This window comes from Odocoileus virginianus, chromosome 16, assembly GCF_023699985.2.
Source record: "Odocoileus virginianus isolate 20LAN1187 ecotype Illinois chromosome 16, Ovbor_1.2, whole genome shotgun sequence".
Classification (NCBI taxonomy): Eukaryota; Metazoa; Chordata; class Mammalia; order Artiodactyla; family Cervidae; genus Odocoileus; species Odocoileus virginianus.
In genome coordinates this window covers 47,774,401-47,792,301 of record NC_069689.1, presented here as the reverse complement: position 1 = coordinate 47,792,301, position 17,901 = coordinate 47,774,401, and the positions used below count along the sequence as shown (strand labels likewise).

The window sequence follows — 17,901 nt, the reverse complement described above, 5'->3', positions numbered from 1 at the left end:
AGATGGCCAGATCCCAATCCCACTCCTGCCGTTGGCTAACCGTGTGGTCTCAAACAAGAGGCTTGACCTCTCTGTGCCTCAGTGAAAGGAGGACTTTACTTAGAAACATTTATGGAACACTATTTTTAGCGCTTTGCAAATATTAACCTATTTAATCCTTACAGCAGGTGTAGGAGGTAGGTCAGATAGGGGATGGTGAGAATTAAAAGGTGCATATACTTAGAGTATAAATACTTAGTCTGACAGGCCTTGTTGTCTGGCACATACTGAGCACTGTGTGAGTGTCAGCTGCTGTTATCATTACCATAGTGCCATGTTTTAGCTGCTGCTGTCCTCACCATCTAACTGTTGTTCTGTCGCAGTATGGCACTGGGTGGCATTTTCTCTCCTCATTCCATCACCGAGTTCCTGCCCCGTTTCTTAGGCACAAAGAGTCATTTGAGCACTTCCTTCACATTCTCGCCATCTCCCCTTCCATATTTACATCCCCATTCCTCACCTCCTGAGACCCTAGTTCTTCCATCTCATTTACATGGGTACCAACTCTCCTAGGCCTACAGAGTGCCAAGTATGATGCTAGGTATTCTCCCCTACGTGTAGTCTGGTGCCCCTGTGATCATGGCCAGACCCAGTTGGGAAGGTAAGATTCAATCAGTTATCTACTGGGCTTCCCATGTGGCTCAGCTGGTAAAGAATCTGCCTGCAATGCATGAGACCTGGGTTCAATCCCTGGGTTGGGAAGATCCCCTGGAGAAGGGAACAGCTACCCACTCCAGTATTCTGGCCTGGAGGATTCCATGGACTGTGTAGTCCATGAGGTCACCAAGAGTCAAACACAACTGAGTGACTTTCACTTTCACTTTTCAGCTGTCTATTTCTCCAAGTTCTTGTCTTCTTGTTCAGTTGCTCAGTCATGTCTGACTCTTTCAACCCCATGGATTGTAACCCACCAGGCTCCTCTGTCCATGGGATTTTTCCAGGCAAGAATACTGGAGTGGGTTGCCGATCTTTCTTCAGGGAAGCTTCCTGACCCAGGGATTGAACCCATTCTCCTGCATTGCAGGCAGATTCTTTACTGCTGAGCCACCAGGAAAGCCCTCTAAAGTCTACTCTTAAGCTAATATCCTTGAAATATCCACCTCGCCTTCCAAACTTTTTTATCATCATTCTCAAATGTTGGACTGGTTTGTTTTTAAAACATAGCATTCCAATATTTTCAATAAAGAATCATGCCAACTTGAAGCAGTTATATCTTATTCTCAGTTTTCTGTATGTTTCAATTTTTAAAGGTGATAAATGAACTGATTTGCAGCATGTAATATGCTTTCTTTTTTTTTAACTTTTTATTTTGTATCTGGGTATAGCAGATTAACAATGTTGTGATAGTTTCAGCCAAGCAGCAAAAGGACTCAGCCAAACATGTACATGTATCCATTCTCCCCCAAACTCCCCGCCCACGCAGGTTGCCACATACTTTCTTAATAAACAACAGTTTCTTATTCTAGCACACAAACATTTGAGATGATTATGCCAATCAAGACATCTTACCCTACGTATTTTAAAGCAACATCTTCAAATAAAGAAGTTAGAAACAACCAGAGCCTATCATAAATGTAAATCGTTGAAATATACATCAGTGAATCCAGAAATGGAATAACTTGAGGTCATAAAAATGATACTAAGTTAAGTCTAGTAATGAGGATATATCTGATGATATATTAAATGGAAAAGGTTGTTTACAAAGTGTATGTAGAAAAAGATGCAATTTTATTTATTTACAAGAATATATAGTAGTGCAATCATAATAGCTGATTTGTGGAAAATTCATTTGGAGGGTGTCTTGGTTTTGCTTTGTATATTCTAATTTTTCTCTGTAATGAGTATACATTGCTCTTATAATACGGAAAAACAATAGAAGAAACTACGTTTTGGTGGAAAACACAGTTGGACACTTCTCTCCACCAGCTGAAACTGTCCTCAGTTAAGCCTTTTAATCTGCTGTCTCATCAGGCCATGCCTTTGTTTGATAGATGGCTCAGTTGCCTCTGGCCTGTCATGATGTTATTTGCTCTGAACTCTGAACATCTGGGTGGCAGGGACTCTAGCTAATATTGTTTTTTTAGTGTTTAGATATACAGAAAAATGCATTAAAATTCTTCTGATCATTAGGATGAATCAAGAACCACTAGTTCAATATGTTGACGGCAAATATCAACCTCCTAAGCCTGGAGCATAAAGAGAAACAAAGCATGACCCATGTCACCAACCTGTCTCCTTCCAGCCGTATCTACAGAGCAGGTCACGCTCAGCCACATTTAAAACAACCACAGATGCAGGGTCCTTGGTCAAGGACCACGCTTTCTTCCTGGGGTAACTGCGTTTTATCTTAAACTATGCTTTTGCTTCAGTACAAATGTTAACCGTGTTCATTAACAATATTTAAAGTTCTCCTTTTTTCTTATCACTCCTAAAGTATGCTTTATTTATTAGAAGATAGTGAACACATGCTCTGGAAATAGTAAAAGCCAAACTTAGATATTTATTGAATTCATATTTTACATTTATATTTTCTGATTAAAATCAGAAGGGTAGCTGGCGTTTCCTTCATTTCCATAGGACAGAATGACAGGGGCTGTGCCTGTTCAAAAACAAAAATGTATATGAAAAAAATAAAAATATATTTTAAAAATTCAGATATTATACCTTTACAATGTCAAATACATGAATAATTGGATAGTTGTCCTGTACTTTTTTTTAACATGGTCAGTTAGCATTATGTAGAATGCCACAATGGAACTGATTAACTTTTTTTCAAAAATTAAGATACTCAATAAAAACCAATTAAAAAAAAAACAAATGGACATAATTAAACAAAAACAAAACCCAGACATTTAAAAAGAATCCTCAAATCTAAATGCTAAAAAATTATTCTATAATGATCTATGAATCCAATGTAATACCAATAAATATTCTTAGACTGTGTCTTATTTTTCAATTTTTTAAAAGCATAATGATAAGAACTAGCCACACATAAAAGCGCTTTATACTAGACATGGAGAAAGCATAGGTTTTTAATTAGACAGCATTGAGCTATTTGGGTACTTTTTCATATCACATAGTGCAAACTTAAAAAACTATGAATGGATAGCAAAAGAAAGCAATAATTAAGATAAAAGTAATTTAAATAGTTTAATGCATCTTAGAGGCTTTTGGAAACCATGAAAGACCCAGGTGAAGGTAATTAAAATATATTTGTTAATATATGACATAACTGAATATTAAGAATTATTTAAAAGCAAAAAAACATTTAAGAAAAATTAGCCTGGAAAAAGAGAGGAGTAGGGTCTACTTTCTGAAATGTTGACTCATGTCCAAGAGAAAGAAAGCATGTCCAAGAAAGAATACATTCTGAATAAACAACAGCATGGGAGGGAAAAAAAAAAAAAACGACCAAGTAACTGCTTTGCTGCCAACCCCACTTAAAAGAGACAATGACCTGTGAGACCTGCCTTTAAACTCTGTCAGGTCTTGGACCAGACTTAGCTTGTGCTGGGCACGTTGGGAATGTCCTTCAACACTTCCTACTCAACACGTCTGCCACATACCGGCACCGCTGGCCACCTGAAGCAGGGGCACAGATCTGAGCCACACTGCCATAGAGGGAAGCTGGAATGTTCCCCCAGAAAGGCCGCTGGAACCCAGGCAAACATCAAGGAAGAGAAGCTGTAGACGAAAGGCATCATCTGTCTGAGATGAGTCTGATAGATGGAGAGAGGTTGCCCAGGGGGATAGAAGAAAAAATGCCAAGCATTCCAGGCAGAGGAAATTGCATGTTCAAAGGCACTGCGGTATCCGGATGTGCTCAGAGAATACACTTCTATGTAACTAGGGAGCAGGATGGGTGCAAGAGGTGGTCCTGTAGAGTCAGGTCCAGGGCACATTAGCAAAAGTCTTCCTTTCCACCATGCGAAGTTTGGGTTTTGTCTTTAAGATAGTTGTAGAGTTATTACTACAAGGATGTTTTTACAGGAAATAACATCATGGTATTAGCACCCTAATGCTTAAAATATCCTTCTGGTGATAGATAGTATGAAGACTAGGCTGAAAAGTAATATTGGTATCTGTTGCAACATTACAGACAAAATTCCATATTCTTTTGAGTATGGGAGCAGAGTCAGGAGCTGGCATTGACAGAAATGGTGAGTTGCTTTTGTGAAGGAGAAAAAGTAAGGGAAGAGTCTAGGATAATTGTACTTGGGCAACTTGGTAGATGGCTGCATATTTTTCCAAAATAGGCAACACAGAAGGGAAGGGCTAGGATAGTCAGGAGAGATGGCATATTTAGTTTTCTAGGCAAAGAGCTTATGGTACCTATGAGATATCAGAGGAAGAAGTTACATTTACTAGAATGTGAGATTCCTGGTGGCAGAGACCTTGTTGGTTTAGTTCAACCAACCAGGAACATGGCTTTCAACACGATCACTGTCAAGCACATTATAAAAAAAAGCAGAAGGTAAATGGTTATTGGATGAACTGGGTCTGAATCACAGCACAGTGTTCCTGGCAATTATTCAAAGTGCTTTGGTTTCCCTGCACAGAAAATTCTAGAACCTCTTCTAATGTCCACCAAGACCACTTTACTTCCAGAAATAAACCATTATGGTCCACTCAAAAATGGAGTGAATTACAAAAATCTTACTATGATTCCTAGCGGTCCTATTGTTACCAGATATAAGCAAGGTTGTTTGCTTACTGACAGAAGAAACTTTTGCAAAACACATTTTTGAAGTGATCGGACTGAGCAGAATGAATGATAATTATAGCACTGGAGTGAGCCTCTGATATTTTTTTCATCATGTGTGTGACTTTTAAGTTGCTATTGAAACGGTTTGGAGAGCTGAGTCTGATTGTTGAAGATTGCTGTTGATTCACATACACATCAAAACTCGGAAAGAGACTTGCATCGGAATGAGAAGTAGTGAGAAATGCAGGGCTCAAGTAGAAATCTGGAAAAGACTTGAGGAGAAAAAAAGAGAAAAAAAATGGTAAATGGCCCTGCTACTTGGAGAAATTGAAACAAATGTTTTTTGCCAGGGAATCTTGAACTACCTGCATATCCCTTTAAGCATCCTCGTGTACAAATCAAACACAGATGGCCCATTACATTTATGACCCCCTGTCAATTACTCTAGATGGAGCATGCATTAATTATTGAAATATTTTCATAGTATACACGCTGTTAGTGGTTACATTGCCACAGATAATTTCAATTTTCTGATTAGAAACTGGTATAAACAATTTTATTTATAAAAATTCATCTCAAATGTAGTAAAACTACATTCAATAGTGGATTTTTTTTTTCCATTTAACATAGCCAAACTAGAAATTCTGGCCTCTGTCCTTGGAAGTCAGCATTATGTTAGCAATGCACAGAATACATAAACTCTGTCAAAATCTATTACAATTGTAGTAAATTTTGATTACTGGAGTTGTTTGTTATTTATGTCTAGAAGATAAAGATAATATTGGGAATAGCCTTCTTCCATTTGATGTATAAGCTATATCCATAAAATATCTTGTTTTGAAAACAGTAAAAATTTAAAAAAAAAGACTAAATTTGGTTGAATCTTCAAACTGTACATCCACTTTAGTTCAAGTCAATGAACTCTTCATATGATGGGAAAGTCTGTTGAGAGTTTAGACTCTTAACTGGGTCGCTAGTTTTTGTCTGGCTTAATAAACAAAATGCTGGGGTTAGTTAACTGATGGAGAATAGTAAGAACATTCCAACAAAGCAGACTTCAGAGAATGTGGAGAAATATTTTGAAGGAACTTAAAGAAAAGCCTAGCTATTTTCTGTCACTCTGGGAGGAAGCTATTCATTCAAGAAACATAAACTGAGCACCTACTATGTGCAGGGAACTTCTTAGGCATTTGGAGTATAAAGCAAAGATCTCTGCTCGTACCAGCAAGGAGATGAAACCAGTCCATCCTAAAGAAAATCAACCCTGAATAGTCATTGGAAGGATTGATGCTGAAGCTAAAACTCCAATATTTTGGGCACCTGATGCAAAGAGCTGACTCATTGGAAAAGATCCTGATGCTGGAAAAGATTGAGGGTGGGAGAAGGGGGCAACGGGGGAGAAGGGGGCAAGAAAGGATAAGATGGTTGGATGGCATCACCAACTCAACAGACATGAGTTTGAGCAAACTGTAAGAGTTAGTGAAGGACAGGGTAGCCTGGCTTGCTTCAGTCCATTGGGTCACTAACAGTCGGACATGACTGAGCAACTGAACAACAACCAGCATAGATTCTGAACTGACTGCCTCCTTTAATCCTCACACAGGTGAGATCACTTACCTACGGTCATTCAGCAAAAAGGCAGTAAAGTCAGAATAATAACCCACATCGTCAAACATATATTCTGAACCCACCAGCTCACTCATATGTTTACTATTTCCAATTCATCTTTCTCTAGATCTTTGAGACATGAATACTTGTACGTTGTTAGCTAGACTTTTTTCAGTAAAAGTCTTCAGTTAGGCAGATTAACCCTAAAAAAAAGATGCTGTCTGTATCTCTTCTCTCTGAAATTCACTTTAGGAAAGAATGTTTATGCAAAGAATGGTAAAAAGAGATGCTCATTGCAGAGGCTGATTCTACATCCCAGTGGGATAAGGCAGCCCCAGAGGCAGCAAGCAAATTCAACATCTTTCACTGGCTTCTTTCTCGGGCTAAAGCCAGAGAGGGTTAAAAACTATAATTCTCAAGAGGGACAAACAGGCAGTGCTCACAGCAGTGGGCTTTCACAACAGGTTTGCTCAGTGTGGAAAAAGTCAATTCCCACGCACTTCAGCAGCAGCTAAGACTGGAAGAATATGGTCCCAGACTAGAATCATGCTACAGCATGGAAATTTAGCGTATGTTTCAGATGCAAATCACCTACCAGTGAGCAATGCTTATGTACTGGACCACTTTCACAGATATTCATAAGAAACACGACCAGTGGGGAGAATTCATGTAAAAATTACTGACATGGCAATAAATGCTGTTGAATTAATTTGGGGTGTTAATTTTGCAAAACAAAGCAGTAATATATTTTCTTATCACTAATAATGAAACTCTCAAGTTTGTGTGCTGCTGTGCACACGTGTGCTCAGTCGTGTCCAACTCCTTCCAGGCTCCTCCGTCCGTGGAATTCTCCAGGCAAGAATACTGGAGTGGGTTGCCATTTCCTCCTCTAGGGGACCTTCCCAGGATCAAATGCAGGGATCAAACTCACGTCTCCTGCATCTCCTGCTTTGGCAGGTGGATTCTTTACCACTGTGTCACCTGGGAACATATTTTTGTTTTTGTTTTTATGGAACTATAACTAATTTACTAGATTGTACTAGTTCTAAGCATACAGAAAATTGTTTCACTTATATATATATACACATATACATACATATATATATACTTATACATATATAATATATGCAGGGCTTTCGTGGTGGCTCAGACAGTAACCAATCTGCCTGCAATGTGGGAGACACAGGTTCAATATGTTCAGATTCTTTTCCCTCACAGGTTACAAGAGATTAAGTAGAGCTCCTGTGCTATACAGTAGATCCTTGTTGTTTGTCTATTTTATATATAATAATGTATATTTGGGTTTCTCTTACCTTGGACGTGGGGTATCTCTTCACGGCTGCTCCAGCAAAGTGCAGCCGCTGCTCCTTTGTTGTGAGAGGGCATCAGAGGGCAGACAGACTGAAACCATAGTCACAGAAAACTAGCCAATCTGATCACAGGACCACAGTCTTGTCTAACTCAGTGAAACTAAGCCACGCCGTGTGGGGCCACCCAAGATAGACGGGTCGTGGTGGAGAGTCCTGACAAAATGTGGTCCACTGGAGAAGGGAATGGCAAACCACTTCAGTATTCTTGCCTTGAGAACCCCATGAACAGTATGAGAAGGCAAAATGATAGGATACTGAAAGAGGAACTCCCCAGGTCGGTAGGTGCCCAATAAGCTACTGGAGATCAGTGGAGAAATAACTCCAGAAAGAATGAAGGGATGGAGCCAAAGCAAAAAAACAATACCCAGTTGTGGATGGGACTGGTGATAGAAGCAAGGTCTGATGCTGTAAACAGCAATATTGCATAGGAACCTGGAATGTTAGGTCCATGAATCAAGGCAAATTGGAAGTGGTCAAACAGGAGATGGCAAGAGTGAACGTCGACATTCTAGGAATCAGCCAACTAAAATGGACTGGAATGGGAGAATTTAACTCAGATGACCATTATATCTACTACTGTGGGCAGGAATCCCTTAGAAGAAATGGAGTAGCCATCACAGTCAACAAAAGAGTCCGAAATGCAGTACTTGGATGCAATCTCAAAAATGACAGAATGATCTCTGTTCGTTTCCAAGGCAAACCATTCAATATCATGGTAATCCAAGCCTATGCCCCAACCAGTAATGCTGAAGAAGCTGAAGTTGAATGGTTCTATGAAGACCTACAAGACCTTTCAGAGCTAACATCCAAAAAAAGATGTCCTTTTCATTATAGGGGATTGGAATGCAAAAGTAGGAAGTCAAGAAACACCTGGAGTAACAGGCAAATTTGGCCTTGGAGTATGGTATGAAGCAGGACAAAGGCTAATAGAGTTTTGCCAAGAGAACGCACTGGTCATAGCAAACACCCTCTTCCAACAACACAGGAGAAGACTCTACACATGGACATCACCATATGGTTGACACCAAAATCAGGTTGATTATATTCTTTGAAGCCAAAGATGGAGAAGCTCTATACAGTCAGCAAAAACAAGACCAGGAGCTGACTGTGGCTCAGATCATGAACTCCTTATTGCCAAATTCAGACTCAAACTGAAGAAAGTTGGGAAAACCACTAGACCATTCAGGTATGACCTAAATCAAATCCCTTATGCCTATACAGTGGAAGTGAGAAATAGATTTAAGGGACTAGATCTGATAGACAGAGAGCCTGATGAACTATGGACAGAGGTTCATGACATTGTACAGGGAGACAGGGATCAAGACCATCCCCATGGAAAAGAAATGCAAAAAGGCAAAATGGTTGTCTGAGGAGGCCTTACAAATAGCTGTGAAATGAAGAGAAGTGAAAAGCAAAGGAAAAAAGGAAAGATATTCCCATTTGAACACAGGGTTCCAAAGAATAGCCAGGAGAGATAAGATCTCTCAGATCGCTGAGAGATTCCTCAGCGATCAATGCAAAGAAATAGAGGAAAACAACAGAATGGGAAAGACTAGAGATCTCTTCAAGAAAATTAGGGATATCAAGGGAAAATTTCATGCAAAAATGGGCTCAATAAAGGACAGAAATGGTATGGACCTAACAGAAGCAGAAGATATTAAGAAGAGGTGGCAAGAATACACAGAAGAACTGTACAAAAAAGATCTTCACGACCCAGATAATCACAATGGTGTCATCAGTCACCTTGAACCAGACATCCTGGAATGTGAAGTCAGGTGGGCCTTAGAAAGCATCACTATAAACAAAGCTAGTGGATGTGATGGAATTCCAGTTGAGCTATTTCAGATCTTGAAAGGTGATGCTGTGAAAGTGCTGCACTCAATATGCCAGCAAATTTGGAAAACTCAGCAGTGGCCACAGGACTGGAAAAGGTCAGTTTTCATTCCAATCCCTAAAAAAGGCAATCCCAAAGAATGCTCACACTACTGCCCAATTGCACTCATCTCACACGCTAGTAAAGTAATGCTCAAAATTCTCCAAGTCAGGCTTCAGCAATATGTGAACTGAGAACTTCCAGATGTCCAGCTGGTTTTAGAAAAGGCAGAGGAACCAGAGATCAAATTGCCAATATCTGCTGGATCATCAAAAAAGCAAGAGAGTTCCAGAAAAACATCCATTTCTGCTTTATTGACTATGCCAAAGCCTTCGACTGTGTGGATCACAATAAACTGTGGAAAATTCTGAAGGAGATGGAAATACCAGACCACCTGACCTGCCTCTTGAGAAACCTGTATGTGGGTCAGGAAGCAACCGTTAGAGCTGGACATGGAACAACAGACTGGTTCCAAATAGGAAAAGGAGTACATCAAGGCTGTATATTGTCACCCTGCTTATTTAACTTGTATGCAGAGTACATCATGAGAAACGCTGGGCTGGAAGAAGCAAAAGCTGGAATCAAGATTGCCAGGAGAAATATCAATAACCTCAAATATGCAGATGACACCACCCTTATGGCAGAAAGTGAAGAGGAACTAAAAAGCCTCTTGATGAAAGTGACAGAAGAGGGTGAAAAAGTTGGCTTAAAGCTTAACATTCAGAAAACTAAGATCAAGGCATCTGGTCCCATCACCTCATGGGAAATAGATGGGAGACAGTGGAAACAGTGTCAGACTTTATTTTTGGGGGGCTCCAAAATCACTGCAGATGGTGACTGCAGCCATGAAATTAAAAGATGCTTACTCCTTGGAAGGAAAGTTATGACCAACCTAGATAGCATATTAAAAAGCAGAGACATTACTTTGCCAACAAAGGTCCGTCTGGTCAAGGCTATGGTTTTTCCAGTGGTCATGTATGGGTGTGAGATTTGGGCTGTGTAAAAAGTTGAGTGCCGAAAAATAGATGTTTTTGAACTGTGGTGTTGGAGAAGACTCTTGAGAGTCCCTTGTATTGCAAGGAGATCCAACCAGTCCATCCTAAAGGAAATCAGTCCTGGGTGTTCATTGGAAGGACTGATGCTGAAGCTGAAACTCCAATACTTTGGCCACTTCATGCGAAGAGTTGACTCATTGGAAAAGACCCTGATGTTGGGAGGGATTGGGGGCAGGAGTGAAGGGGTCGACAGAGGATGATATGGCTGGATGGCATCACCGACTCGATGGGCATGAGTTTGAGTAAACTCTGGGAGTTGGTGATGGACAGGGAGGCCTGGTGTGCTGCGCTTCATGGGGTCGCAAAGAGTCGGACACGACTGAGCGACTGTACTGAACTGAACTGAATGTATATTTGAAAACTCCAAATTCTTAGTTTATTCCCTCCATGCTATCCCCTGCATTTCATAATTTTTAAAAACCTTTTTGCTATCGGTGAAAGACAGAGAGAGTCAGAGACCTCAGATGACTGATGTGAAGTCACATCATGTTTAACAGAAAACAGCCCAGAACCTAAGCTTACCAGTTCACATCAGAGTCTGGACACTCCTCCAGGCTTCTTATTTCATCCTCACCAAAGGAGATGGAGAAGGTAATACCATGTCCATGGACGAATGAGAGCTGAAGGTCAGAAACACAGGACAAGTCAGTGTTTAAGGAGAAACCGGGCATACAAAGCCTAGTGTGGGCGTGTGGGTGAGGAGGGCGTGGGCAGGAGGAGCTAAGGCACAGAAGGATAGAAACAGAGAAACGCAACAATAGAAGTCAGTGCAGGGTATGGAGCTTGTCCAGTTCAGTTCAGTCTCTCAGTCATGTCTGACTCTTTGTTTTACAGGAGTGGAAGTAATTAACTTCTCTAGATCCAGCTAATTGCAAATATATCTGGGTTGTAATAAAAACTCTAAGAGTCTTGTGACTGGTGAGGCAATGTCTAAAGCAGCTGTTTTGTTTTGTTTTGTTTTTATGAGACTGCATAAGAAATTTAACAAGGAATCTTGGGGGGGAAATAGCCTTATGCTTATTGAATCAGAAACTTTGGAGATCCCTAAGTTAGTTCTCTCCACATTTCAAGTCTGAAGAGCACAGGTCTACAATATCCCACTCCTGTTAAACCTTCAGCTTATCAGAGAAAACCAGGCAATATGGCATAGTGCTCTTAGCGAACCCAAAAGGCCTCCAAGCCGGCCCAACTTCTATCTCCACCTTCCTTCCCAGTCTAATGTTCTCCATGTCCATCACCCTCTGGTCAAGGGTTATAAAATATCAACTCAGATATTCTCGCAACTTTGGTTGAAATTCAATATCTAACTCATGGACTATCGAGAGTTTCAAGCATTTCCCAAATTCACCTTTGAAATATCTGAAAAGTAAATCATCATTTGCGCATCTCTAAAGATTTCCCTGGTGGCTCTGCGGTAAAGAATCCACCTGCAATGCAGGAGCCGCAGAAGACACAAGTTCGATCCTGGGTAGGGAAGATCCCCTGGAGGAGGGCATGGCAACCCACCCTGTATTCTTGCCCAGAGAATCCCATGGACGGAGGAGCCTGGTGGGTTAAAATCCACAGGGTCACAAAGAGTCAGACACGACTGAAGTGACAGCATGCACATACACACATCTCTAACTTCCCAGTAATCCTCCCATTTCCCACAGTTTCTTGCCAAGTAAAGCCCTTGGGCAATCCCATCTACTCGCTTTCTTTGCTCCCTTATATGACAATCAACCCTTCGGATTCAGAGAGCTGGGTGTGTTCACAGTATCTGAGGAAGAGCCGGGTGTGTTCACAGTATCTGAGGAAGCTATGATGAATTCTATCCTATGCTGAAGCTTCAGGTTTCTCATACAAGTGTTCCTTTAAACCAGGCTCCATGAGGGCACCTGGGGAAGTTTCTTCTTGCTTGCAATTACTTGGGGAAACCCCTCCAACCTCCATCCTGGGATAAGGGAAGAAGGAATTATCCTCCTCTGGTCCAATTCTCACCACTCAAATGAGAGCTCCATAGCTATTGTAACTCATTATTAAAACATTAAGAGAAATTTTAAATAAATAAAATTGCTCTCAAGTCTACCACCCTGACAAGTTCATGGTCCATATACATGTAGAGCTAAGCTTACATATGGATTTGCCTTTTAACTTTCAATAGTATGTCACATTTTCAAATATGGCTACAGATTTCGTAGCCTTGCATTGCAATCTTGATATTCTATGTATATGGAATCAATCTACTTCTCTTGGACATCCAGTTGGCTTCCAATTTTTCATTTTGAGAAATACATACTAAAAGCTAATTTTAGAGATTTTGAGAGATTCAATCCCAATATTGAACAATTATCCTTAAAGAAAAGAAGAAGCTGGCCCAAGGCCAGGATTACTTTGCTAACTTCCATTAGCCTACTCATAAGTGTATATCATTAGTCACAGGGGCGACCAGGCAGAAAAGTATAAAGAAAACTATATAAAATGGATCCGTTTTATCTTAAAAATCAGCTGAATGTACATGTTCTACTAAGAGACCCAGAAGTATCATTTTTCACATACAATTTAATATAAATAATATAGATGAAGTATGTTATTAATATATACAGGGTTGGCTTCATTGCACCGAAAGGTTCTGAGTTACAAACAATTCATGGGTTAGATAGTCGGCCACTTCCTGATTAAATGCCTTCACTTGGGTAGAGCCAACTAGAGATTTGCTGCAGCCTAACATTGTAATACAGCTGTAATTTGATTGCATTCTCACTTTCTGTTTTAGACTGTAGAATTGAAAACACATTAAAATCTGTTTAACTTTTATTTGACTACGCTCAATCCAGCCATGGCACTGTCAGCTGGCCCAACATCTGACTTCTGTGTTCCCTGTTCTGTTCTATTACTTGTCCTTGTCCCTCCACCCCCACCTCCTGCCCCATCGCCAGTGACAGTGACACTGGTTTTGGCAGAGCATGAGGGAGACAGCAGAAGCCACACAAGCCCAACTTGGGGTTGGGGACAAGCTATCTTTTAAAATTTATTTTCTCCTTCTCCTGCCTAGATCTTCTACTTAGCAAATCAAGCAAAAAAAAAAAAATGCCAGAGGAGCCCTTGTCACAGAGGACTTTGAAAGACAGGACAAAGAGTCTGAATAATAAGAAATTATTTTAGCAAGAGTAAATCAGATCCAGATTTGTGCTCTGTAAAGATTTAGCTCGGTGAAGTGGATGGAAGAGAGAAGGGCCTGCCAAGGCTAAGTAAATATGGAGCTACAAATGCTTAAGAGCTGGTGAGAAGGGTCTGGATAGAGAGGCAGCAGTAAGGATGGAACGGACATGCGAATAAGAGAGGAACAAAAATCACCGGGTGAAGGAGGCAGGGAGAGTTATTCTTAGAAAGTTGTTATCTGGACAATCTCCTTCTAGGCTCTATGTCCTAAGCAAACACCAGATTTTACAAAGCCATCTTCTAAAATAGCAAAAGTCTATAAGACTCAGGTATAAAACTGGCTGAAACAATCATTTGAACCTGGGCACCAATGTCGTGATTGAAATGGAAACGTGTCACTGACTTTGTGACCGTATTTGAGAAGGACCAACAGTGTGATTTGATTTGGTTTCTTGACTGATGCTGCCCAGTCTCTGAATGGCTCGTCACCTCAGTGGACATGCACAGCCCTATTACTAAACATCTGGCGACAGTGATCAAGCTGCCTGGCCCTACCTGCCCTAGAAGACAGGAAATTCAGTGAAAGGCACTGTGGAGAGTCTCCATCTTCTTGGAGAAGCAAAGGCAAAGGAAAAATGAGAGCAGCTGAGTACATGCGGGTTTAAATAGAGTTGAGAAAAGTTGTATCAGAGATTCTGGTAGGACTTTCACTGAAAATTAAAATTGCTAAGTAATTTGCCAGTAACTTAAAATATAAAACATGCACATCTAGCAACTTCACTCTAAGTAGCCATGCTAGAAAAATACTCATAGCAAATGAGTAATACGCTTAGGAGCACATGAGAAATACTTGGACTCATAAGGAAGTGTGTGCAGGTATATTCACTGCAGGGCTGTTTATAATATCAAAGGGAATCTACCTCTAATATATGGGAATAATACGGCTATTTTACTAGTCATAACATGGGGCTCTAGAAACAGAAAGAATGATCTGTATCTGTCCACTAACAAGGTAATCTCTCCAACACACTGACGAGTGAAAAAATCAAGAGCATAATGATATTTACAATATGACACGTTTTATACCAAAGACATATTTTCCTCTAAAATAGTTCATTTTTCTTAAAAAGTCAAGTGAGGTATAATCCAGGAGTTAATGGTTGAATAGCAACAGATGATAGACAGACAAGCGAACCCACATTGGCAAACTCTGTTAGAGCTACCAAATGTACGTAGGATTACCAAATTAGCTCTCAAAATAATGGTACAGCTGCCATAGATTAAATAATTTGGCAAAATAAATATCCAAGGACACGCCACTGAATTGTCAATGCAGGAACATCCTCATTTATGTCCTATTTAAAAGGGAATGTGAAATATTATTTCTTCCTGAGATGAAATCCAGCAATTGAGCTGATTTGAAATCAACTCCAAATAATCTAGACTGGAATTTATTCTCTCAAATATTTTTCTTGGTTTAGAAGTAAGTGGAAGCAAATCACTTTCCAAATTAGAAACTACATCTACAGTACCTTTCAATCAGTTCTAATTTTTGAGGACAAGGTAGAACTGATGCAATTTTAATATAGTTTAGCAGATAGTGAATATCACAAGATCTTCTTTTGATCCCTTAGGACATTTTCAGTTAAAAACTTGATGGTGTTTATGGTAAAGTGTTGTAAGAGGGATTCTAGCACATAACGGAAAAGAAAATAACAACCCACTATGCAGCCAAGAGCTGGAATTAATCTTTTAAGCAATTCAAAAGAGCATCAGAACTTGAACCCTAAAAGACAGCTCAAGTATTCTGAAAAATGCTACCTCCACTGCAACAGTCCACTTTAGTGGGTCTTCAGTTATTTTGGTCACCTTGCTTTGACTCATTCAAGTCTCAGAAGTAAGTTTTCACGTAAGTTGTTTTATTTTTCATGTGTTTGAAATTAATCGCCACTGAATATTTCTTTGAGCCGAAACGTTGAACAGTCTGCCAGGCTGTGAGCACAGGAGGGTCACTCTGGGAAAAGGGTGTTTAATGAATAACTTTGCAGTAAAAGGCCTTGAAAACTTCCTCTAAACATTAGACCCGTGCTTACTTTTGGAAATACATTAACAGCCTCCAGAAAGCTGAGATGCTGGCAACGCTGTTAGGCAGACTTCAGACATCCCTGACATTTGAAGAGCATCACAAGGTGTGTGAACACTCCCTCCCCTCTTCAGCCCTGACCCTGCTCCTTGCCACCCCCGTGCCCCTACCTCCACCCCCAGCTGGCGTTTGGAGATCATGTGGACTGGAGTTCTCCTGGAGAGAAAGATTGATAAAGCAAAGCCATCGGAGTTATTTCCTATGCATGAAATTGATTAAATGCTTCACTAAATGGCTTATAAATTTGCTTCTCATATTTCTGTCACCCACTGAAAAGATTACAGAAACTCTGCATATAACCATGTTGTATACAATACCAAATTACAAAAGGTTGTAAAAACTAATGTTTTGTTTAAAGTTTTGAGCAGGACCATATGCCTTCAGTGACCTTGAGTAAGCTATTTTAATTCAAAACATTTCAAAGAATAGAGAGGGGAGAAATATTCAACTCCATAACAAACCAGACAAGCGGTGGGTAGACCTCGGTTAACTCTGCTGAACTTCTGTTCTCTCCTCCAAGAGCAGAGGGTAAAGCCCTTCCCTCCGGCTAAACGCCTTGTAGCTGCAAAACTGAGAAACGCATATGGTATCAACAATATGTTTACAAAGGAAATGAGAAAAAAAGCCTTTGAGACCTCCCAAAGTTGAATCCACTCTATTATTTTTAGTTCAGAGACACAACCTAGTGAGTCCCGTGTCTTGGCCAGACTTACAGGACTATGGAGAAAAGATGACAAATGTTAGCATGGGTGATGGGATTGTTTTCTGTTTAGGCTTCTTGTTTGTGTATATTTCATCTCTCCCCATCTTTCAAATGTCAGTTCTCTTCTTTCTTCCATTTGAGAGTTTCTCCCAACTCTTGTGTCACCAGAGGGGGACGGGGTGGGGTTTTTAGCAAAGAAGCCACTGGTAGGCAACCACATGACCTATGGATGTGACTTGGGAAACTAATCCTTTGCCCAACGTGGCCTTAAAAGTACCTTCACTTCTACAAGAAAGATGATATTCTTTCATAACGTTTATAAGGCATCACGTCCCCCCAAGAATTAGCATTTGGCATTAATGCACAGCTCTGGAAAGAGCTTCAAGAGGAGACGTTTATAAGCAAGGGTGTGTTTAAGATCCCTGCTGGGCTGACCTTTGTGGTACACACCCCCAACCTCCTGTCACCTTCATGAATAGCCAGAGGAGGAGCCAAGATCTGCCATAGCCACCACCATCTGGATCTCAGTGTGGTGGGAAACAGGTAGGGCCTGCTGTCCATGGGATGGGCTTCCCAGGGGGCCCAGTGGTAAAGAATCAGCCTGCCAATGCAGGAGACTCAGGTTCGATCCCTGGATCAGGAAGATCCCCCAGAGGAGTAAATGACAACCCACTCCAGTATTCTTGCCTGAAAAATCTCGCTGTCCATGGGGTCGCAGAGTCGGACACAACTGAGCAAAGACACACCTCAATGGGGAATGGGGGGAGGAGTGGAGGACAGGACTTCCCAACACCAGCTTCGGTACACATCTGCTTTTGTGTGACATTTCTGGGTACATGCAAGGAATTACGATGGAACTACCCCTCATGTGTGAAAACACAGTGTAATCTCAGTAGTAAAATCCAGTTGGTTCTTTTTTTTAATGAGTACCTGTTCTGGGAGATATGCCAACAACTCAGAGATGATTTAACCAGACCATCAACAGCTGGACAACTTACTTAACTCTTTGGTGATGGCTACATGAACCTTCTTGTTGGCGTGAAGCCACCACATAATTAATGTTGATGCCAGACATATAGGGTTTAATAAATTATAACAAAGAGACTCCTTACTATTCAACACAGAGAATAACTAGCTTCTCCCCACAGATGTGAGCCACCTTAGAAGATGTGAATGCATGCTTCCTAAAGGTTACTTCCTGGAACACTGATTCTACAAGGTTATCCTTTATAAACCTGGAGGAGAGCATGGTAACCCTCTCCAG

At 40.6% G+C, this 17,901-nt stretch overlaps 1 long non-coding RNA gene across 2 annotated transcripts in view; it reads right to left on the bottom strand.

Annotated features, from left to right (window-relative positions):
* Nucleotides 1–2,518: 2,518 nt before the first annotated feature.
* LOC139038736 (uncharacterized) overlaps nucleotides 2,519–17,901 on the bottom strand; it is a 78,424-nt gene continuing 63,041 nt past the window's right edge. For both annotated transcript variants that reach the window (XR_011491882.1, XR_011491881.1), the window contains exons 5-6: nucleotides 11,173–11,270; nucleotides 2,519–2,638 (exon numbers count right to left, since the gene is read on the bottom strand). This is a non-coding gene — a long non-coding RNA (uncharacterized lncRNA). The remainder of the gene's footprint in view (nucleotides 2,639–11,172; nucleotides 11,271–17,901) is intronic.